The sequence below is a fragment of the Triturus cristatus genome, chromosome 7, assembly GCF_964204655.1.
Source record: "Triturus cristatus chromosome 7, aTriCri1.1, whole genome shotgun sequence".
Taxonomy (NCBI): domain Eukaryota; kingdom Metazoa; phylum Chordata; class Amphibia; order Caudata; family Salamandridae; genus Triturus; species Triturus cristatus.
In genome coordinates, this window is record NC_140590.1 from 345354962 (window position 1) to 345378858 (window position 23897).

The 23897-nt window shown below is 45.5% G+C and overlaps 1 protein-coding gene across 3 annotated transcripts in view; it reads left to right on the forward strand.

Moving 5' to 3' along the window:
* MYADM (myeloid associated differentiation marker) overlaps window positions 1-23897 on the forward strand; it is a 57932-nt gene that overhangs the window by 4346 nt on the left and 29689 nt on the right. Inside the window, exon 1 of one of the 3 annotated variants that reach the window (XM_085616477.1) lies at window positions 17216-17365. The exons of the other annotated variants lie outside the window; for them this stretch is intronic. The gene's annotated coding sequence lies outside the window, so the exon portion shown is untranslated. Of the gene's footprint in view, window positions 1-17215; window positions 17366-23897 lie in introns of those variants that run through there. 3 annotated transcript variants of the gene reach the window in all.

The following is a 23897-nucleotide window of genomic DNA, read 5'->3' on the forward strand; positions in this document are numbered from 1 at the left end:
CCCACTCGCACTGGTCTGTAGGTGCATACGGGTCCCTTGCCAGGTTGGCGCAGCGGTGATTGCGCTCCTCTCATGCTGGCTCCTTTCAGGTCGGGTGACTCTAAAGCAGGCACTGTGGGGACTGGGCCCGTGTCAGGCAGGCGCTCTGGATGCGCGCCTGCTGGCAGGGAGGAGCCCCAGCTCTCTCAGACTGACTCCGTGGAGACTGACTGGTCCTCTCGTGAGACTGAGCTGAGCTCGTCTGTGAAACCTCTGCGTAGCCCAGCCCAGCCCAGCCTGCCCTGCGCTGCTCTTGCAGTATTCTGCTTAAAGTGAATGGCAGAGTGAGTCAAACGCACATGTAATGCGGGGCATTTATATTTGTTTAAAAAGTCATACAAGGCATTTACTGCCATTTTATGACCAGGTAGGGTCCATAGCAGCCTAATGAGCAGTGATTGCCTTCTGGCGAGAGGCAGAGCTCACAGAAGCACACAATGTTTTGCGGGGTTTTCCAGGTCATCGATCCTAAATCCTGCACGGATTCTAGTAGGGCCATCCCTCTTCTTCTGTGGTCCTGGCTAGCAGCCATTGGCTGCACCTTGTGATTATCGAAAATTGTTGTCACAAAATGCTGAGTGCGGTGCACATTTTGGCTAGCAGTCAGGCTACATCTCTGGTCACTTCAGGGTGAAAGGTGATATGAACAAGGCTCCATTCATTTCTGCCATGGCAGCCTCCGTGAACGAGGCAAATGTCCAAAGGCGCAGCCTTTAGGAAGCAAAGACGCTCTGATTTTAAAATGCTTTTAAATCATTTGTCAAATTAATTTGTTTATGTTCCGTGGCTCCGGCATGCTACGCCGATTAATCTACTCTAAACATAGGCCTGGAACTTTTGCCAGTGACACCTCTTCGTTTGAGTGTGTGTTCGGTACAGTGGCGGCTCCTCCACTAGGGTGGAAGGGTGTCGCCTCACTGCTTTTCCCAGTGCAAATAAAGGAAAAATAAAACAACTCCATGTTATTTTCATTTTATTTGTTTCTGCTGCTGCAGCTTTGATAGTGGGGCGGGGCGGGGCTGCTCTGCTGACAGAGGATCTGGGGTAGGAGTGGTGGGCACCCTGTTAGTGGGTCAGCCAAACAGTCATGCTGCCTTTGCATGTTCTCCACCCAGGCTGCATTACAGCCTGGGTGGAGGACATGCCCAGGCCGCCTGTCCCCATCTGACCGTCGAACCATGGTGCTCAGACCAATCACAACGCTGCAGTGCAGCGTTGTGATTGGCTTAGGGGAGCCTGGGTGTGCTTCCTGTTCTGTCCGGAGCGGAGGGACGACAAAGGGTAGGCGGGGTGAGGAGGTACGTTTAATTTTCCTTACTTCCCCCGCCTCCTTACCCCTGATCCGTGACGGCCACCACTGGTTTGGTACCATTGAGTGCAGGGAGGCCTGCCCCTCCCTCCTATCTGTCTGCAAGAGTGGTTGATGCCATGCTCTTCTTGCATGTGCATTTATAAATAAAACACATGTTCAAGCAGACCCAGAGCATGGTCTAGTCGCATAGGCACATTACACGAAGCATTTAAGATCAAGGGTATGTCTGATAATCTTCATGATCAAGATCCATCTAGCCTCTGCTATAATGATAATAACATGGGATTCGACCTTTGAACTCTAGTGCCATGTTTGATTACACCAGGTCAAAATACCATCTTTTATTATGCCACATTTATTTTTACTGGAATAATAAATATGCAGATGTAGTATAATATGCAATTTATTTCCAATAATTAATGTGGGGCGATGCTGTGACTTCCTAGTGGTGATGGTTCAGTCACCTACCCTTCATCGGCAAGATCATCAAAAAAGCAGTATACACACAACTCTGATATCACAGCAACATCGACCGTCGCCGGGTCTGGTGGCTTAGCGGACTAATCAGTCCACTGGAGGGGCCTGTGTTCGAACTCATGGACACAGGTGCAAATCCCAGTGAGGTCGATAAAATGAGTACCATTGAATTTGGTAACAATAAACATCTGTTATTAAGCGCTTAAATACCCTTCTGGGTGAACGTGTGCTTCACAAATACGCATGTTATGTCTTGATAAAACACAAAACTGAGCAGCTGTGGCAACTGAAAGGACTTTAAAGAAGGCCCCTGTGTATTCCTGAGGGTTAATTCATCCTTAGCTGCTCATCTTCTCTGTACGCTGGTGCTATGTGTACCACCACAAGCGTTTGCAGATGCAGTTCTTCAGTCCAATTCAAAGACAGCACAAGCCATAGTTCAATAAGAACTGGGGTTTAAAGGAACGAAACGTGCCGACTGTTTGCATACGTTTTTTGAATGGTGGATGGGCAATAAAGGCAGATCTTGTGGATATTGCAATCTCTGTTGTTATTGAACTCTGAATTGTGCTCTCTTTGAATTGGACTGATCAGTCCTCTCTTGCATGATCCCCAATCTGGCGTCGGATCACACTGCAGCACGGAGACCGCTATCTTGCAAATCCTAGACAATGCCCTCTTGCCCACACTAATGATCACTGCTTCCTGATATTGGCTGGACTTCTCAGCTGCTTTCAACTCCTTCAATCATCCCTCCGCCATCCTCACTCTAAAGTCTCTTATGGGATTCACAAGCAGCATTCTTTACTGGTTCTCTTCCTACCCATCCAAATGACACCATTTCGTTCATGTGTACCTCTAGTTATAAGAAGAGCCCCATTGTCTGTGGAGTCCCTCAGGGTACCATCTTGTTCCCTGTTACCTTGTACCTCTACATTTAGCAATTTGGACTCTACGTACCAAAACTGCATAAAAATTCACAAATTTACTGATGACACTCAACTCTGCTTCAAAGTTTCTACTGCTCCAGAGATCCAACTCCTCAAACACTGCCTGCACTGTATCCCTACATTTATTTCCACATCTATCTAAAACTCAACAACACCAAAACAGAATTCATACTATTTACCCAGAACAACAAGCAATGGGTATTCCAAACCTTACTGTACAACATGAAACTGGATAGATTAAAATGATTACCCAATGCTGGTGTATTCTGTTTTAACCTGGACAACAACCTCCTCCTGAAAGAGCACACATCACCAAAAATGCTGTCTGGTAGCAACTTTCTCTAGAAAGTAACTTCAGAAGTGCTGTTCGGCCCTCAAGCGCATGCATCCTGCTTGTTGCAATCGGCCTCCAAGACTCTACAATTAAATAAGAGTCGGTGTCCACTCGCACAGCTCTGCTGTCCTTATCATCATCTGTTGACTGTAATTTTGCGTTTGACTTTGTACAAAGTGTAGTTGCCTTTCAGCTATGTTTAAACTATAAAAATACCCCATGCATCCATACATGCACCCCTTTCCGTGACAAAATGATGACTTCACCACCCCTTGACCGGTCTGGCCAATTCATATCTAGCTCTCACATCCCACCATTTTCTTTAACTCTGGTTTTTGTAGATCACTAGCATACCAGCACCAAAAAAATTGAATATGTGGTGGGGGAGGTTAACTTGTAATCAGGGTTTCTTAAAAGATGGTTTCCCCCCACTACAAACATTCCCATTTTGCTATAATTGAGTTGAAGGCCTATTCGCATGTGTTTGCTAAAAACTGACAGGACTGTCCACTGTGTTGCCTGTTTCCAACATCGGTGGATGTGCATATGCTTGCATGCACTTCTCTATGGTAAAATATTTTCAAAAAAACATGTTTTTATACATTGGTATAAAATCAGCTATTAGTCACTACTCACCAATATTTGATGTTTAACTTAGAGAAGATTCCACTAAAGAGATACTTTCAGCACTGGAGCCGGCCCAGAACCTTGCAGGTCTCCTAGTGGCTGCATTTAATGAGGGTCCTTCTCTCCTACGTGAGGACTAATACAAGCTAATGCTGCAAACTCCCACCATCTATGGTGAGGTGGTCAGAAGACTGCATCTAATTCCCCAGGTTAAGCAGTATCTTCCAAACATTCATCTACGCAGCTGCAGTCACTCAGTTGGGACTGAAGCCAGACTGGACATCTGAAAAGAATCAGTTCTTCTTAAGATGATTCTGCGGTTGAAACGTTGCTTTCGCTACCATATTTTGCTCAGAAACACAGGGTAGAATTCAGTCTAAAGTTAGCTGCTTTATTAGCGTTCAAACTAAGCTTCTTCACTAGTGGTTGCACAAAAGCTTGTTTCAAACATCTAAAAAAAATTCTGGTATCGGACAGCATGGACGGATATTCTGCCAAATTTTGTCCAGCTCGAAAAATATGTCAGAGTGAGCCAAGGCTCTCATTTGTGAATACTTGGGATGTTGTCTTAGCTACAGACCTTCATACTTTCACAAGACCTTTTGCTTCTCTTTTGGCTTGAGATATTGAATGGCGATACATGAATATCTTCAACTTTTTCAAACAATAGACCGAACTAACCAAGTTTTGCTAGGCAGTGCTATAGTCCTCTTCTGGATGACAGACTACAGACAATTTCAACAGTCTCAGGTAGTGTTCTGTGCCCGGCATGTCCTGTTCAAAATGGTCTTGGTGAAAGAATCACCTTCGGTACTTTTGACAAAGAATTGCGGTTTACTTTGCCTTAATCATCTTGTTTCTCCATCTATTTGTGCTCATCAAGTGGAACCTATCTAGGAAAACTCAAACCATGACCTGCTTTCTGTTGGATCTATTTTATTTTCTAATTTACTGGTGCCAGTACTTTTATCACTGCCACGGATTCATGAGATGATTGATCTCGGTTCTCTGGAGGGGCTTCCCAGTACCTTATGTTCATTAAAGATTACTGAACTCTAGCCAACTCCAAACTTGGCTCTGTTGTAAACAGCATTAGGCTGTGTTGGAGGATTTGTGAGGTTCTGTTGCTGGCGGCTTTAGGCTGTGTTCAAGGTGGCTTGAGACTGCTGGAGGTGATGTAAGGCTGATGGAAGAAGCATGAAACTGATTAAGGGGACACATGCCTTTGTTGGAGACTGCGTGAGGTTCTTTCGGAGGCTATGCAACATTATGGTGGTAGTGTGATCCTCCGTGTGAGGCACTATTAAAGAGTGTGAGACACTAATACAGAGTGTGAGGATCTGTTTGAGGGGAGTGAGGTTGTATTGGAGGATGTAAGAGGTAGAAGTGGTATCCAGTAGTGTTCTCTTGGTTTCTTGTTAGGTTCATAATTTAAATGCAATCATTTCTAGGTATGCCCTTCAGGGGTGGACCATCACTCTGCCGAGTGAGTGTGGAGAAAATCGTGGTAGACAGAATGGCACGTATCAAGAGCGGTAGATATTGTAAGAGGGACAAACCATAATTAATGAAATAGCAACTTTTTGACTAGAGGACTGATTGTCCATTCAAGACAAAATATGAGATAGCATGTTCATGAAAGCACTGTGACGGTCACTGCTGCCTCAATCCCACTCAGTTCCTCACCGGCCCTTCACCCAATGCCCTTCACTTTGTGAACAATCTCATGACTGGGCAACTTGGGCAGAAGAGAATTTGTGTGCAGTCAGATTTAGAGAAGACAGGGAAGTCTTGTAAGCCCTTTGATTGTGAGGTACACATGTCATACTATATCCTGGAGTGTGCAGAGCATGGGCCATACCTCATCTTGAGGTGTGACATATCTACCCATATCTTACTCTATCCTAGAGTGTGTTGGGGAGGGGGCATACCTCTTCTTAAGGTATATGTGACATATCTATCTATACCATACTGTATTCTGGAGTACTCAGTGCAAAGGCCATTCCCGTTCTTGAGATGTGTGTGACATGTCTATCCATACCATAATGTATCCTGGGGATGTGTGGGACATACATATGCCTGTCATGCTACTATCATGTAGAGTGCCGTGCAAATACGTCTTCATGAGAGGTGTGTGACATATCTATCCATATATGCTATCCTAGAGTGTGCTGTGCAGGAACCAGACATCTCATTGAGATGTGTGTGACACTACTATCAATATCACACTCAGAAGTGTGGTGTGCAGTGGCCATACCTCTTCTTGAGATGTATGTGACATATACATCCTCTTAATAGTCTGTTGTGAATGTGTTGTGCAGGGACTTTCAGAACACCTTTCAGAGGGCAACGGCGCAAGCAGGAGCTACTGTGGTGGTTGAAGCCTTTTACACCTTATGTCCCTGGGCCCGATGCATTATGGATCCTGAGCAACTGATCCCTTCAGCACTTGACTCTAAGAGGTCGCACGCGTTCGGCAGCCCAAGGCTTCTCGGGAGCTCTGGAGGAGGCAGGTGCAAGGTGAACACTTGCTCAAGACTCTAAATATATCCAGCAAATACTCAGATACAGATACTCGCTTTTATGAAAAGATAGTATTTACATATGAACACAAAGTGAAATATACACTGCCCTCCTAAGAGTCGGCACTCTAGCACTGTTCAGGCAGAGCTCTGAGTCCCATTTCCCTATCTAATGCTAGTAGTTGTGCCCCATTTACGATAAACAACATTCAGGTTAGGCCCCAGTACAAGTCCCATTATGACTTTTTAGAAGTTAAGGTTTTCCACTGCTATGAGGAAGAGCAAGTTTCCACTGGTCTCTCAGTCGGGCGATCAGTGTTACCCAGTCCAGCTGGTGTTGTGGTACAGAAGACCCCAGAAGCATTGAGCACTCCAGCTTCATGATGGACTGGAGCGGTTGCTGGTGCTGAATGGTAGTCTGGTTGCTGCAGGCCAGGCGGCTGGTCGTTTGCAGCACTCCTTTTGATGATGAGGTAAGTTCCTCTGATCCCGTTTGTAGGTCGGGTACAGTCACTCAGCGTTCAATACTTAGGAGGTCCAGGCGCACAGGTCAGAACCAGCTGCTTCCTCATGGTGACATGATGCACTCTGTCAGGTTTCCCCCACTCGACCTTGGGCCCTCCAGGTGCTCTCCTCCTCCACCTCATAGAGTCCTTTGGTCTCAGCCGGCAAACTTACACTGGTGCTTAGTCACTTACCCAGCTGGGGATCTGGAAAACTGTAATCCCCAGTCCTGGTCACTCAAGGCAGAACTCCTGCTAAGCTTCTCCATGTCTGAGTACAGCCCAGACTGACTGCCTGACATATGACCATTTAGAAGCTTCCACCCCTCTTTTTATAATCCATTTCAGACACAGATGTGATTTAGCATCTCATGCTTCTACATTTGTGTTGCTTGGGGTGACTCCTTTGAAGTGCCCACTCCTCTGTCCTGACCTTTGCCCAGGAAGCAATCTGTCAGCGCAGGAGTGACTCCAACTATATACCTAACAAAAGGTTATAAAGGCCCCTAGCTTTAATCTCTAGGGTTCCTTTTTCAGCCCCATCTCCTTCCTGAGATGTGCCCAGGCCCCAATGACCAATGATCTTTTTAGAATCGAAGAAACCCTTTTTGAAAGTGCACAAAAGAACATGGCTCTCCCTTCCTCCAGAGTGTATCCCACCCAGCTCTCAGGAATGTACCAATCCAGAAATCTGTCTAGAGGGCTCCTCCACATGCCTTGCTCAAGACCCTGGGCTTCCAATATAGATCCTACAGGCCTCAGGCACAGATACATTATAACATATAGCATTCAGCACACACACGTGTTACACAGCGCTACATGATAACACCATGTAGGCCAAGGGTGAGTTAAGCACACAGCAGCTGAACTGTACATGAGTGGGCCGGTACGCTCCACTCCGACATGTTAAAAGCCCTGTTCACACTACTGATCATCATTACTAAAACACGGCTTGTTGCCACCACCATGATGCTGCTTCTTAACTCTTTGGTAAAGGAAGTAGCCCTTTACCACTTATGAGCGTGGCTCTCTTGGCATGATCTGTGTTCGCCCATGACCACAAATCAGCACTAGGGGTCCTGATATCGTTGCAGCTGAGGGCGGGGGTGCATGTCTGTCACCAAGCGATGGACTTTTCCATCCAAACAGGGGCCATACCTCTTCTTATGATTTGTGTAACATATATTGCTGGTAAGGGAGCCTGTGCTTCCATGACAGGTGACATGCATATTCAGAGAGAGAACTATGAGTGTGAGAAGAGATAAATAAAAGAGGCACAGAGGATTGAGGGTGGTTTGGAGGGAAACCGTACTGCGCTTATGGGAGATTTTGCTGCCATCATAGACTCCGAAAAGATCAGAGACTGATGCAAGGGGGGAATCAGAAGATGAATCAATCACTCATTCATCAAGATAGTCTTGCAAGTCCTGTAGGATAAAGTGCAGCAGAGGGCTAATTGTAGCCATTGTGATTTGAGCAGGAGCACATCTTGAATTTTAAGGGGGAAATGGTTAGAGCGGGAGCTTGCAGATGCCCGACAGGCTGGTGATGTATTCTAGAAGCTGCCCTCTGTGGCATTTCTGATGAGGAAATGTTGGCTTTTGCATGAATCGAGTCTGAGTAACAACAGGGTGCGGCTGTTCGCTTCCTCGGTGCAGAGCAGTCCTGCTGCCACACCCTTCTGCCACAGCACAGCAGCAACAGAGCAGAGGGCCCTCCAGGCCTGGATATTTTCAAGTAAGCAGGAGTGAGGGTGTCCTAGAAGCATGGATCTTGACGACTTTTGTTCCAGTTATTCAAATGCTCACAATAGTTTCTGTAATAACTGGAGTAGTCGAAACTCCCTACACAATGGTGTGCCAATATTTGACCTGTGAGAGTCTGTGGATTAGCTCCAATGACTTGGGGTCCACCATGTGGTCCCAGCGCATCCTGGAGCTATCCTGCTGACCCAAGAGGTGCAGCTGTGAGATTACTGGATACCACGGCCATACAAATAGCAGCAGGTGTTTGAGAGCAAGTTCTGCTGCCCAATCTGTCTCTTTCTCAGATAAACTAAGAGACTTTCTCTGTTGTCGGAGGACAAGCTCGGCACCGGCTCTGCCGCCCATTGTCTCTCTCTGTGACGCATAATCCAAGGGGTGAATATGCGGCCCAGAGTCTGTCTCTCTAAGGGTAGCTCAAGGAATGGCTCTGCTTTTTACGGTCTATCTCTGTAACGGGCAAGTGAAGGGATGTCTCTGTCATTCATGGTCTTGCTATATTTATTTGAGAGTTTTATGTAGTGCTAGCTAGACCCGAAGGTATTGGAGCACTTTACAACAGTAAATGTCCACATCAAAGATAACCAGTCTATACAGAGCATCTGAGGCAGAGCGCTTTACAACAGTAAATGTTCACAACATACATAACAAGTATAACAGAGCAGCTAATTCATATGTAACAGCAAAAAACAGCGCTTATTTATGTGAGAGTTTTATATAGCGCTAGCTAGACCCGAAGGTATTTATTTATTTAATGGGTTGCCCAAGCGTTGGTTCTGCTGTTCATGGTCTGTCGCTGTAAATAGTAGATGGCTGTGCAGTCCATGGTTGATATCTGTAATTAGTAACCCAAACGGTGGACATGTTGTAAGCCAAGGGAGGGCTCTGCTGTCCTAGGTAAATAAAGTCTCAAAGAGTATCTCTCTCTCTGGCCCTCATCAACACCTACCTGGTTCACCGCTGCCCTCAAACACCACAACGTTAACGTCTACACTAATGTTGGCGATACACAAAACACCGTGACTCCAAAAGTGCCAGAATCCGAAAATGGAAGGGAAGTGCGCGATTGCCTCCCAACACTTACAAGTACGTGTGATAAAAAATCGACTAGAATATAATGGAAACGGGGCTGTGCTTTAAAAAAAAAAGGGGGGGGGGCGGGTTTTGGAAAACTTGATTTAAGAGTTGGTTGTGTTTCCCTGCACGATTGTCTAGAACCCCAAAAACGTATTATTTTAAATTCACTATTGGTTGGGTTCTCTAGGGTACCACTTACCTTTTGATAATGGGGTTACCACCCTAACATGGAGGTCAATTGATTTAATTTGTTTAGGTCGAGCCTGGGCAGCGCATGCGCTGCTGCGAGGCATGCAGTAGTGGAGTATGACTTTGAAGCCCCGCCCATATTGTTAATTGGCTTGTGTCATTGTCCTTCTTAAACGCTGGCTTCCGAGTGGTTATTAGGCTTGTTAGTCCCTCCTTGGTACCACCTTTTCTGCATTTGTTACCTCCCATAATGACGACTTTTTACTGGTGTTGTTGCATGGTTTGCTTTATAAGCCGGTGAGCACTATTTTCTTTAATTCTTTACCCCTATTCCACCCATGACCTCGCAGCACCCGCCCGTTTTTGTTTTAATAGTAATACTTCAATTCAAATTACAGCGTGGTCCGCTTTAATTAATGCAGCCGCGCTTATTTATTTAATATACGCGTGATCTGCTTTCACTTTAGTGGCCGTGCTTATTTAATTACCAGCGCGACCGCTTTCACTTTAACGGACGTGCTACAGAAGCTTTCGTTTTTTTTGTTTTGTTTTTTTTTATCATTTTGGATGAAAGCACCATACGCCCTTTGTCTAGACGGAGCAGCGTCTAAAAAAAAAAAGGGAGTAGCCAACATTAAAGTGCTCTCGCATTTGCGAGAGTTTGAGCTCTTGGCATATAAAATAACAATGCCTTCTTTATATGTTTTGCTTTTAAAAACACCACTAAAAGACATTGGGCCATATGTAGGTAAAACGTGGTTTGCGATTCTCTAATTGCAATTTTTAGGGAATCGCAATTAGAGAATTGCAAAACGCAATGTAGGTAGGATTAGCAAATATTTTGCGATTCCCACCTATTCCTTATTTGCTAATCCCAAATTGAGATTCGTTAATAAGGAATACCTTGCCATTCATTCCTATGGGCTAGAAGGCCCATAGGAATGAATAGGAAGACTTTCTCAATTTGCGATTTTCAATTAGAGAATCGCAAATTGAGAATGCAATTTCAAGGTTGCAAGGGTGTCAATAGGACACCCTTTTGCACCCCTGAAATAAACGTGTGCACATGTGGAGCACATACATGCGCTAAGGGCATGTATGTGCGCCACAGGGCACTTGAAAAAAGTGCATTTTTCAAAGAAATCGCAAATTACCACCAACCTGAGGTTGGTGGTAATTTGCGATTCCTTAAGCCAAAAATCGCACAACTTGGGTGCTTCCTACATTGCATTTAAGGAATCGCAATTTGGGATTCCTTAAATGCATTAGCAAAATAAGGAATCGCATATTTTGCGATTCCTTATTTTGCATGTGGGTTTTTGTGTGCTACATAGCACACTGCCCAAATTGCGATCGCAAACGCTGAAATTCGTCGAATTTCAGCATTTGCGATCGCAATTTGGCTTCCTACATATGGCCCCTAGTCATTTACAATGCCAAAAGCTTAAACGCTCGCAAATGCGAGACCTATTGCATTGCAAATGCTTGTTATGGATAGCTTACAGTGCAAAACCTGATACAGCTTATATACTGACTTGCAATTCGGAAGCGGTCCCTATCAAATGGAGAATCGGTTTTTATTCGCAGTCCGATTTGACGAGTCAGCAAAAGTTTACTGACTCCTGAAATAGGATTAGTGCATAGAACAGCCGATTTGGAAATCGCATCGTTAGGTTAGTACATCTTGCCCAAACAATTTCAACTGCACATACTTGTTAAAATGGATTTCGAACCCTATTGAAAACTGGATTGCTAAGAAACGTCACTCGCTGTGTAAGGCTAGTAAATGTCACTGTTCTTTTTTTATTAGGGGGTCATGATAAACCCCTCCTTGCACCTCTCTTCGCCCGAGGGTTGTTCCCTGCAAGTAGCAATGCACGTTCAGTCGACAAAAATAAAATTATGAAAATGTATACAAACATTGTAACCCAGTTATACTCGGTACCGTTTTAGTTTCCTCGGGAAGATGAAAGGCGGAGCCAGCATTGCAGGGACTCGCTAAACTATCTTAGCAACACAGATGTGGCAGCTCTTTCCCCCTTGTCCCAGCTGCGAGGCAGGGGGGCGCATGGGCGTGCATTCTGAACATCCCCTTCACAATGAGTTTGGGTCTCAGCTGTGGGGCGTGACAGAGGCAGGCACTAGGCTAAAGTCTGAAAAGCTGGCACTGCTGATCAGATGGCACGGACCGGATGGCACTGTTGTGTACTGTGAGAAGCTGACGCAGGTGGGCAGTTTTACAAGGCGGCACTCGAGGGTCGATAGAAGACTATAACACTCATGTAAAGTGTCAGGAGCTGGCACTGCCAGGTAATGAGAGGAGCTGGCATCACTTGGGAATACTAGCATCCACCAAGTGCCTAAATATGCATCGTTGTGTTGTGGGCGCTGTACAGGAGATTCAGATTGATGCTCACGGGCATGGGAGCAGAGTGGAGGCTTCCAGGGGCCTCTCGATGGTTACTTACTCCCTGCTTAGGGGAGTGGCTGCATCAATGCCAACCTTTCGGATGTTGTCCTTTTTCCCGTTTCGGCCGCTACTTCTTGGCATGTGATATTTTTGGCATAGGTTGGACATAAGTGCAGACTTGGCAAACGCAACGCAGGGAATGCCGCCCTCGGTGCACTGACAAGCACTGTGGACAGGAGACCCCCTTAACCCTGCTTTATTTATAAACGTGGGCGCCTCGGGTGAGATCATAGGGAGTTACACTTAGACAGGCTGGGGCCTGTTGTGTATTAATAGCATTCCTCTGACACTGAATTATTGGTGTTTACAGCAGACCGCGTGTAATGTGGGGACAGGGTCTGCCCGCGCTGGGCAATGAGTGAGTCAGGCTGATCAAACAGAATATTGGCTGCTCTGCTGCAGACTGGTGTTCCATCTCCAGCGGGGTGATGTATGCCATGCATGTCCAGGCCTTTACTCTGGGCATCCGAGAGCAATACACTGTTCGTCTTAGACCGCTCCCTGTTTGGCAGATGCCACGTCGATGACTACATTCCGTGCTGCTTGACTCCCGCAGAATAGTAGTATCAGCTGAGAGGCCACTATTTCAATGGGCACAATAACAAAGCTGTATTTAACTGCCTTGAGGACACGTCTATTTGGAGGGTTGTGTCTTTTTAAAAAAGTACCCCAGCTCCCTGCATCGGGTGTGGATTAATTTAGGAGCCCAAGGATTATTTCTCACCCTACCCCACTCCTTCTAGACTGCTAACTGCCCAACCTCCCGCTAGAAACTGCCCAACCTCCCGCTAGAAACTGCCCAAACTCCCGCTAGATTGCGATCTGCCCTTCCTTTCACAGCGTGGTGGTGAAGATGTGGTGGCTGGAGTATTTGTCATTCTAAGGAAGGATGAAGGCTGTGCCCTTTGGGTGAGCATGGCATCAATTCTTCCTTGCCTCGTCTGCAGTTGGGGTTGCAGGGCAGTTCATTAACTTGGAAGATGTGGTCTCGTGTCGGGACTACCTGAATCTCCCTTATCGTATCTGATTAAAAAATGAGGTATTTCTGTTATCGGTGAAATCTTGACATTATAACCTGCCCGTTTACTTCGATCCCCTAACGTTTTTGGAGAAATAATTCGGAAATGGCAGATAGATGAGCAGGCACATCTGGTTAAAAAAAAAAAGACTCAGCATCGCTCAGAAAATCCCATTAAAACCTTCCACGCACTGTTGCTGCCAAAAAGGGATGTTTCCACACACCCACTATAAATTCTTCCTCTATGACACAGAGCTCCACAGCTATAATCCCTTGTACTGCAGTATTCTTACCACCCCTCGACATGGCTTCATCTGCATCCCATTTCACAGACCCACGAGAGCAGGAGGCAGAAGCAGAGAACCAATGCCAAGGTACCCGGGCGGATGACATCCATGATCTCCACCCAGTACACTACACAGACAGAGCGCGGTCCAAGTGGAAAGCACCGCCTTAGGGCATGCATGACATGAGCTGACTGGAGCCGGTAGTCCTTCATCGATGGAAAGGTAGTATTGCTTTCCTCCCAGCCATTCATCACATCAGTGTTGCTCAGTGCTCCTGCAGACCGACATCAGGAGAATATTCTGGCCCAAATGCCCTTTGGTTTCCCATGTGTGCAGGGGTCTGACAGAACTCTAGGTTAATTTTTTCATAGACTCTCGACCCCAACGGTCCAGTCCCCAGACTTTTTTTTTTTTTGGCCTTGCTCTAACTCGATGTTCCTGAACACATGGCTTTTAACCAGGGAAGTTCTTGCTGCGTTCCATCATTTGGAGATTTTCCAATATTCACATTGGGGTTGCCTCCAAGCCCGTGCTCCCAGTTCAGTAAACGCCCCCGCTCCCTGGGGGGGTTCTCTGTCCCGCTGCACGGAGGGGTGTCGCGTGGGGAATTCCTCCACGTCGCTCGCGCCGCTCTCCCATTGGCCGCGTCTCTTGACATAAACCATCTCGGAGAGGGCGCGCTGTGCTTACCATATAAGGGAACAGCTATTTTCCCTTTTCTCTGGCTCTGCTCCCATTCCTGCATTTTAGGCCTTCCTGCTGGATCTTGTATAAACGATTGCGCCTGTTTACACGTTCCTCTGAAATCTTGGCTTCCTCTCGGCGGAGAGCCTGGACCCAGGCGGTTTTCGGTGCGGCCTGGGTGTTTCCCTGCCCGTCCTGGTCCTCCAGATAACGTGTTACTCACTTCACACATAAGCCTCCACCTTGGACGACGACGTTGTTTCCGCGGGCGTGCGTGCGTAAAGACCTGTCTGTTTTCTCCCATTGGCCTTATGTGCCCTGAATGTTTCTGTTGAAACCACTGACGCATGCGCAGTTCGTGACATAATAGTAATGGTAATTGCAGCTTTTACCCACCAGCCCTGCTTTACAATGGCTGTAAGCATTTGGGCACATAAAGGCAGTGATGTGCTGCCCAAATGTATTTTAAGTGATTGCAGATGCGGGTCCACTTAAGAACACCGTGCCTGACTTGCAAGCATCGCGCGAACACACGACCAGCACATTACTTATTGTGCGTGCGTTCAGAATGACGAAAACATATTTTTAAAAGTGCAGCTGCGATGCAAAAGGTACAAACGTGGCACCTGCGCAGCTTCCGGCAGATAAACGCAGTCTTTGGGTCGAACTTCCACAGCAATATAACGCTCTCCCGTTATTTTGGTGACAAACTGTGACCGAGCTGTTAGGGACGCTCACAGCTGTTGCTGGGGCGACGAAGGTGCAGCGCGTGGTGAAGAATTGTAGCGCATTCAGCCACCTGCGTGTTTTGGCGCCCATTCCATTCACTGTAACATTTAAGGCATAACACATATGCAAAAGGCTGTTGCTCTGCCCCTGCATCAATGGATAGCGCTCTCCTTCTCCTGCGTTAATTTGATGGGGGGGGGGGGGGGGGGGGGGCGGTCGAGTGGAGAGTGGAGGTGACGAAATAAAAAAAAAAATCACTTACGATGGCTGACTCACATTTTGACAGTTGAACAAAGAACCCCCTTCGCAGGATCACAGTGATGTCATGAGGCAAACGCGCAGACATTAAAACATCCCAAGTGTAACCCGCTCAGTTACCAAAAGAATGTACAGAGCCTTGGAACCGCAAATAGCCTGTCATTCCAGAGACCCTATAGAGACCCAGAACAACTGTGGGCAAATCCGTGCCCTCCGGGTTTGATACATTAGAGCAGAGTGGAGCGTGGCCCCTGGTGTCCTTGGATGACTGCTGTGAACCCTAGTGCGGGTGATGGACCTTTGCCACACTATCCACCACATAGGGGGGCACAAGCTGTCCACAGTGTACCGACAATTTCACAAGGCACCCGGAGTGCGAAGAAACCGCAAATGGCACAAAATGGCAGCAGTGCTTAATTTTGTTAAAAAAGAGTGCAGGTTTCCAAAATTTGTCTTTGAAGCCCACACCTGCGCTGCTGAATGCTGGTTGCTTAATACCAAGGCTATCTGTTATTGATTTCACTCCATGCCTCTTTCTTTCACAACCCAAGACTTCCCATTTCTTGGTTTCACTATCTTTCTCAAACTCGTTTCTTCCTTTTCTTCCTTTCTTGGTCTTGTTCTGGGTCAAAGTCTGATGGTGAAGTCCTGGCCCCCAAAAAGGAGGAGCTGGCTTGGCAGTCCGTACTGGACTGTTCCCCTGAGGAACACGGTCAAGACCGATTTGCATATGGCTGGGTCTGAACTGGGGTGGTGAAGTGAGCTAAAGAACGATGATGGACTCAACCCAGATCTGTGACTGGGGTCTAGCGTCTGAAATGTTTCAGCTCTCTGTCAATCATCTCCTTGTGTTTGCTTTGTTGGCCCAAAAATGAGGGCCTGTGCCCAGCACCTACAACCACAGGCACTGAGGAGCAGATGGTTCATAGACTGAGATAGTGAATGGCAGGGCTCTGGTCTCTATTAGTTGCGGGAGCTGCACTGCTAGTTGCCTGCTGCTCTTAAGCCAAAAGGGAACGTGACTAGGTCATCAGTGCAAGGTAGGCTGGAGTAAATGTATTGCATTATCTGCGTGGAGGGTCCTGACCTCGAGATGATTAAGGGTCCTGATGGCAATGGAATGTGTTCTATATGAACCTTTAACCCGGGGAATACCACTTATGTTTCCCGATACAGCCATAAATGGGGCTTTGGTTTCCAGCTATTTCAGTAAAGTTTGTCATATTGACTTTTGTGGTTTACTATCAATAGAAGAGTGTTGATCAGTGCTTGAGCTTCTCCCCCCCCAAATAACACCTCTCCCCTAAAGTGGAAATGCATGAAACTCCAACTGAGCTGCTCCGTCCTAAACTCAAACTCCATATGTACATGAAACTCCATCTGAGGTTACAACTACCCATGCTTCTGATACACATGTGATTCAGCTGAGGCCAAAACTCTCCATCCTTAGGTTATGTACAAGGCTCCACCTTGGGGTACAACATTCCATGCTCTATCTGAGGCAACTAACCCTCTCTTAGTATCTACATGATGTTCCATCCGAGGCTACAAACCCACCCTCGTTATCTACATGACGTTCCATCTGAGGCTACAAACCCACCTTCGGTATCTACATGACGTTCCATCTGAGGCTACACACCCACCCTCGGTATCTACATGATACTCCATGTATACAACGCTTTTATGAGAAAAAGAATTTCATAAGTGATGAGACGCTATTTTTCTGAGGTGTAATATAGTCCCTCACGCATTGCAGTGCAGGCACTTCATTGGAGGGGGAACGTAACATCAATGAGCCAATGGCATCACATGAGAAAGATTTAATCCACTGGGTGAATTCAAAGGCCGTTCTTTGTATAGCATATTGTAGCAATAGGTCTTGTAGAGGAGACGCTGTCAGGCCTGACCGAATAACCCTTTTGTACTTGGCATTTTTTAGAAAGAGCAGAAAGAAGAGGATAGATTGGTCAAGTCTCTCGGATGCCTTGTGGTGATGGCTCAACTCAAAGGAAGCATCCGCTGCAACTGGAGCCCACAGTAAACCAGTCCTTCGCTTGTGGCGGGTGTCCCTAAGAGACGCAGTCAGGCCTCTGCAGCGCTAAGTGCCAGTGGGGTCTAAATTACAGGTTCAAATTCATTTTAAAATCACTTTTTCCACTGGTGGTAAGGTTGCCTTCTTTCTTCTAGGACCTTTCTAAAGACACATTTCCCTCAACCCTTTGAGAACGGCATCGGATTTTTAGAACTTGCCCTGATTGGAATATGCGTTTGTGTACATACTATTGATGTCGATTGTTGTAGATTATGGATGTACTCCTTTTTATAGTGGTTTATCTTCGCAAAGGTGTTTGAAAATCATTTCAGTTTAGTTAAGGCTGAAACATTTTCACTTCTCCAGGTAAATTGTGATTCTCACACGTTTTTCTTCCATTCCTGGCTCTTTCCCTCGACCACATTTTGCAGTTATTTGAAATGTGGACAGGGAAAAAAAATTCAAGAGCTCATTTTTCTCTCAAATTGTAATCCAGATTCGGCCATGAACCTCAGTTGTGATTGCCTCATAATTTAGAATGAGGCCCTTGGGGTTTGTTTCCAGTACAGTGACGTAGTATATCGAAAACTGCCACCAGAGCTAAATGAGTAAAGAAAAAATCCCAAAACATCATCTCTTGTCCACTAAAAAAATTAGCAGCATGTAATATTTTGGGTTGTATGCAATAAACCCGGCTTTTCAAATGTTGACTACATTAATGTCAAGTTGAAAATGCTGTATCCTGCATTATTACCTATGGCAATTCCAAAAATGTTGAATTTTAAAAGTCGTTTCTTTTACATGCATTCTGTAATTTAAGTAACTATATTCCATAAACCATTAGTTCTCTTTAACACTTCCCATCCCCGAATCCTTAAGATCCCAAACCACCACTTCATGGTACCCATCCCAGATTCCTAAAAAGCCTTATTACCTCTGAACGCTACCATTCACAGTATCCTGCAAGCTCCCTGCTACTCCTTAACACCACCTTCCATCAACTTTAAAACCCACTTACAACCCTTTTGCACACCCATTCCTGAATCCTAAAAATCCTTACTACTCCTTAACGCTACCCTTCCCTGCACCGTAAAAGCCACACATTCTCCCTTAACACTATTCCTCCATGATCCTTAAAAACCCTTTTTACCCATCAACGTTACTCTTCCCTGAACCCTAAGAACTACTTGCTATCTCTCGACGCTCCCCTCCCCTGAACTCTAAAAAACCCTCACCTTGCAAATGGCTGTTCTCCCATGAACCCTAAAAAACCCTTACTACCCCTTAACACTACCGTTCCCTGCAGTCTAAAACCACTTTACTACTCTTTTTATGCTACCGATCTCTGCTTAAGGCTACTCTTCCCTGAACCCTTTAAGCTCTACCAATGTTATGTTGTGTTATTTTATGTTAAAATTACTTATAAAGGAGCAACGTATACCTGGGGGTGTCTTGGCGCTGACCCTAACCCCTACCAACTCCTTGCTACCTCTTGATGCTACCCTTCGCGAACCCTAAAAACCCCTTACTCCCCCCTTAATGCTATACTTCCGTGAACCGCAAAAACCTCTTACTGCCCCTCAACGCTACCCTTCCCTGAATCTAAAAACCTCTTAATAGGGGCCAAGCATGTGACCCCAGCACACACAAGACTCAAGGGGCAGATTGGTAAAATAAGGTAATAGATGGCACCAGGGGTTACCCACATATCCCAATATTGCTTTTCACTAGTACTATTTATGAGTACGAACATGGTGTCTAGTTCAAAGTTCATGTGGGAATCTCAATTAGCATTTAACTGTCTGACCTGAGTGGATATGGTTGGTGTAGAATGATAACTTTTCCAGAGACCTTTTAGGCATGGGCAAATGCCCAGGTTCCCCAACTTCTGTGGGTCCCCAAGGGAAGTGAAAATTCTTTTTTATTACACCTCTGTCTATTCTATCAGCCTACATGTACCTCTGACACCATCGGTCTCTCTTCAGTGTCATCGTAAGTATTTATAGTGTCTTGGGCAAGAAATATTTCAACAGTTTTTTTAATCCTATTAAAGTTTAACATATATTTCAGTATTGCTTGGCATCATTCTGGCTTGAATTAGCAGGAAATGGGTAATACAATTCAAATTTGCTCAGTAGAGGGACTCCTAAAATATGTCCTGCACGGGCCCCCCAAAATACTTAACATGACACTGAACTTTTCCCATATATAACTTGATGCCATCCTGTGGTGTAGTAAGGGTGCCTGGTCTCTGAGGCAAGTCATGAAAATGCCCTGTCTACTAGTTGGGTATGAAAATGGATTACTAATTGAAGTTCTGAGGATACCTAACCCCTGGGGCCTGTGGCCGCTGTACCTACTGCACTACCGTAGCCATATTTGAAGTTTATGAGGGATCTCATGAAGTAGCTGTCAGTTTTTTTTTTACAACAAAGATTGTCAAAGCCAATAGTTAGTGCTAATCATGTTGCTCGAGCACATCAAAGGCAACTGTGGCAGTCAGACAGCTAGTAGCATAAGGTTAGAGATAAATGCTCAACTAGGCCGCGCAAAGAAGTGATTGACAAAATCTCAAGCCAATAGCTGATTGCGGCTGCTGGATGAAAGCCAGTGGTTGAAGGTGGTGGCCCCAAAACTCCCACTTTGTATTTGTAAGGGGATGGTCTGTTTGACAGTTGGACTGTCAAAACCTAGACCTAAAAAGGGCTGAATGGACCAGTAACTCTGTATGAGCCTCAAAGGTTTGCAAAGCTAGTTGGAATACCAAAAAGTTCTAGAACATAAGGCACATTACAAGAGTCCCAGAGTTTTGACCGGAACTCATTTAGATGACTTCTGCCTTAGTTCCGGTAAACTTAAACTCACTACTGTACCTCACATGTGCATCATCTCCCAGTCTCCTTGGTGAGACCCAGCAAGCAGCATCAGGACTCTTTATGTACAGATAAGTGCACATTTCATGGAGAGAAGAGTGGAACTGCAAGTCTTTAGCCCCAAAGAGAGAAAACAAAGGTCTGATAGTCAGGAGTGGGGATAGTGGGGGGGCCTTGGTGTGCAGCACAACCCGCCTTTGCTTCAGATGAGAGGTATGGCGGCTTCGCTTGGTGAGTATCGCCTGTCAGAAAACCCTCAAACTTTTTTTGACGATTGTTTCGGCTTCAGTTTCTCAGGATCTTCCTTATTCAGAATCAACTCCCCACTACATACGATCAGTGAAGATCCTCTAGCGAGTGGTCACCTCGTCTAAGGTGGTGACCCACCTGTGTTTCTTTTTTTTGTGTTTTGAAATGTTGTGTTCTCTACAGGTTCTCCAAACCCGACTCTCCCAGAATGGGCCATCCTAGGAAGGCCTGTCTGGGCCAAATATGTCTGTCGTCTGCCTTTCGAATTCTATTTCAATTTTTCCCAAGTTGTTTACTTATCCCCTAGGGCAGTTTTATTTAACCCCTTTACTTCTCTAATGGCGTGCACATACATATGTATATTCCATAGAGGTGTGTTTGAGATACCCCCGTATGCCACAAATGCTAGAGGCCGAGCCCCAGACATGTTTGTACAAAATTAATGTTTGAAAAAATTAGGAGTAGGGCTTGTGACGAAAAATGAAGAGTGAATATTAAGAATCGTAGAAGAGAGGGTGGAGCGAAAATAAGCGTAAAACAGAAGCCGGGTCAGACTCTTGTCAAGAGTCGGTGGAAAAGTAGGTCCTCGCCTCCTGCCTGCGGTTTAGACAGGGGTGTCCCATCTCTCGCCGATATTGTTCGCATTGGCGCTCGAACCCTTGGCGGCATGGGTCAGAGGAGACCCCATTATTTCGGGCATCAACGGGGGCGAGCAGTGGGAGGAAAGTATATCCTTGTCTGCTGACGATGTTCTTCTGTACGTGACGAGGGGCACAAGGTCTGGCACAGGGCTGCACAAACACACCCCGCGGAACAGCGTTGCTGCATCTGATGACACACTCGTTTGGACTTCAAAAGAGGATGTATTGCGCCACCTTAACAAATAGGCCTTGGTTACTGTAATAAAATATATCTAAACCGTGTGGGTTTTAGACCTCTTAAGTATAAACTCGCAAACTAATAGTGTCTATTATTTGTTTAGGCATTTGCAGGCTTCTATTGCTATTATTAATACTGCTAATTAATTGTTTCGGCTCCTTCTACAACAAGCATTTACAATGCAATGGTCTCGGCATTGGTAAAGTTAGAGCTATTGGCATTGCTCATGACATTATTTTTGTTTATGTTTTTGTTTTTAAAACATTTAAAGAAACGGCATTGTTATGCTGCGCAGCCTTCGCAGCCGAGACCTAAAAAGGGAATTGCCCCTTGTTCCTGTCGCCAAGCTTTGTAGTGCTCATTTTATCAGTCTTGGAAGGGTGAACGGCTGAGCCAGCCTTGCGTGAGTTTGAACCTTTGACCTGCAGAGGTGTGGACAGACAGATCTGTGACAGAGACACTCACCCCGCTGACCTCTCTTGCTAGTTTCCGGCGGGGCCCGCCTGTGCAGCTCTGCCTGCGACAGAGCACTGCTGATGCACTTTCAAGCGGGAAGCTGATGGGGCCTGAGGGAGATCTCTGCATGGTTTGAACATTTCTTTCACACTCGCTCATGATCGATGTGTTTCCAAGGAGGCTGGTGGCATGTGTCCTTCCATGCACCCCCTCCCCCTCGCGCAATAAATCCATCTATGGCAGGGTCCTATAAAAGAGCATCTTCCCATAACCCCCGCAAGCCCCGCCCTATGGAAAGAGTTACTAATGCAAGAAGAGCTTTGCCTTTAAAAGAGCATCCTTTCATGCTCCCTGTCCACCCCTCCCTGTGGAAGCCGAGCGCATTTTCCACAGTCCCCTGCCATTTCCACTAAATTTGGGTTTTCTGCTGAGAACATTGTTTTAAGCCTTATCCAGTATATTCCTAGGTATGTAAGTGAGAGTTTGCTTTTCCACGTGAAAGTCATTCTTCTTATAGAAACTACTCTATGGTGGGACATTAGTACATGTGTCCGTGGAGATAAACGTTGTGTGTTTTCGGATGCCCCTTAGAAGCTTCGATCAGTTCTAGTGTATCCATCTCCAACCAGAAAAAGTAAACCGCAGGCAGGAGGCGAGGACCGATTTTTCCACCGACTCTTGACAAGAGTCTTACCGGGCTTCTGTTTTTCGCTTATTTTTGCTTCACCCTCTCTTGTACGATTCTTAATATTCACTCTTAATTTTTCGTCACAACCCCTACTCCTAATTTTTTCAAACTTTAATGTTTCTTTGCATGAAAAATCGTTATGTTACTCTTCAGCCTTCCCTGTTTACGTCTGGCCTGGAGACAGCTTTAGTTTTGTAGCTGCGTCGTAATAAATAAAAACATTAATAAAAATGCATACATATAAACTACAGAGTGGCTTTGGGTCAGCCATCATCTTCCACTGGTCTGCTCAGCTGCCATTCATATTTTGCTGCCTCCCACCACAGCATATGACATGGGGCAATGGTCAGCCCACCTTAGTCTTTGGCAGTCTTGCACTGTGAGTGACAGCATTTTTTTCATATCACATGTGCACATCTGCCTATATAGGAGTGCACGTTAGTGCAAGGACTTCTGACCAAACATCTTTCTTTGCCCATGTTTATTTTCTCTATTCTTCTTTTGATTAATTGTTTTTGCCTTCCTCGGCGTTTAAAGAATGTCTTTAGGTGGCAGTTATTCAAAGCAAATAGTACATTTTGGTGTGTCACTAAACATATTATTTTCCTGTGATGTCCATTAAATAAAAAAAGTATGTACCTGTTTTAAGTCCACCTGCCTTCTAGGAAACATACTATTCTGTTAAAATTATATCAAGTTTCTTTTCATTTTACATTTTTTATTGCAAACAAGTGGCCATTTTCTTTTCCTTCTTTTTTGTGGCATCTGCTTGCTATAAAAATATAACAGTAAATAACCATAACACTAGTTTGCCATGGTCAGACCTATTGGCTTTGCCAATGCTTCTTTTTAATTGGATGTGCATTGTGGTCCAGAGTTCTAGAGGACCCCTAAACCACAACGTTGCTTCTTGGCTGTGTTTATTAGCTTAGTCTATTCCAGTGTCTCCGTTATACTCCATCATCAATCTCCTGCTCACATTTTCAGACTCACGAGTCACTCCTTGTATTACTTGTGGTTCAAATATGGAGCCATTTTAGGTTCTCAACTCTGAATTATCAATACATCTCGCCTATCATTCTTCTGCAGACGTAGACTCCATAACTGGACCCAAAGCTCTGCCTGTTCTCTCCATCATTCTACACTTCAAAAATATGGCATGCAGAATGTGCCTGTCCAGGTTGCCCGTGTGTATTTGTTTCTACAAGGATTAGGGCTTGCTTTCACCCTTTGCTGATATCCCATGACTAGCCACACACCAGCTTTTGATATCTTTCCTAAACCTTGGCCCTGAACTGCTCCTAAAAGCGACTTCTTGTCTCTACGATTTCCCTACAGGCTTTTTAGGACCCGATTCGGAATCCTGGGTACTTTTGTTAGTTAGGAGGTGGATTTGACTTTATATGTTGGTGATAATGTATGTGTCAGCATAATGGTCTAGCTCTTTTTTCAGTTACACTTGTATGATCTCCATCAAGCAG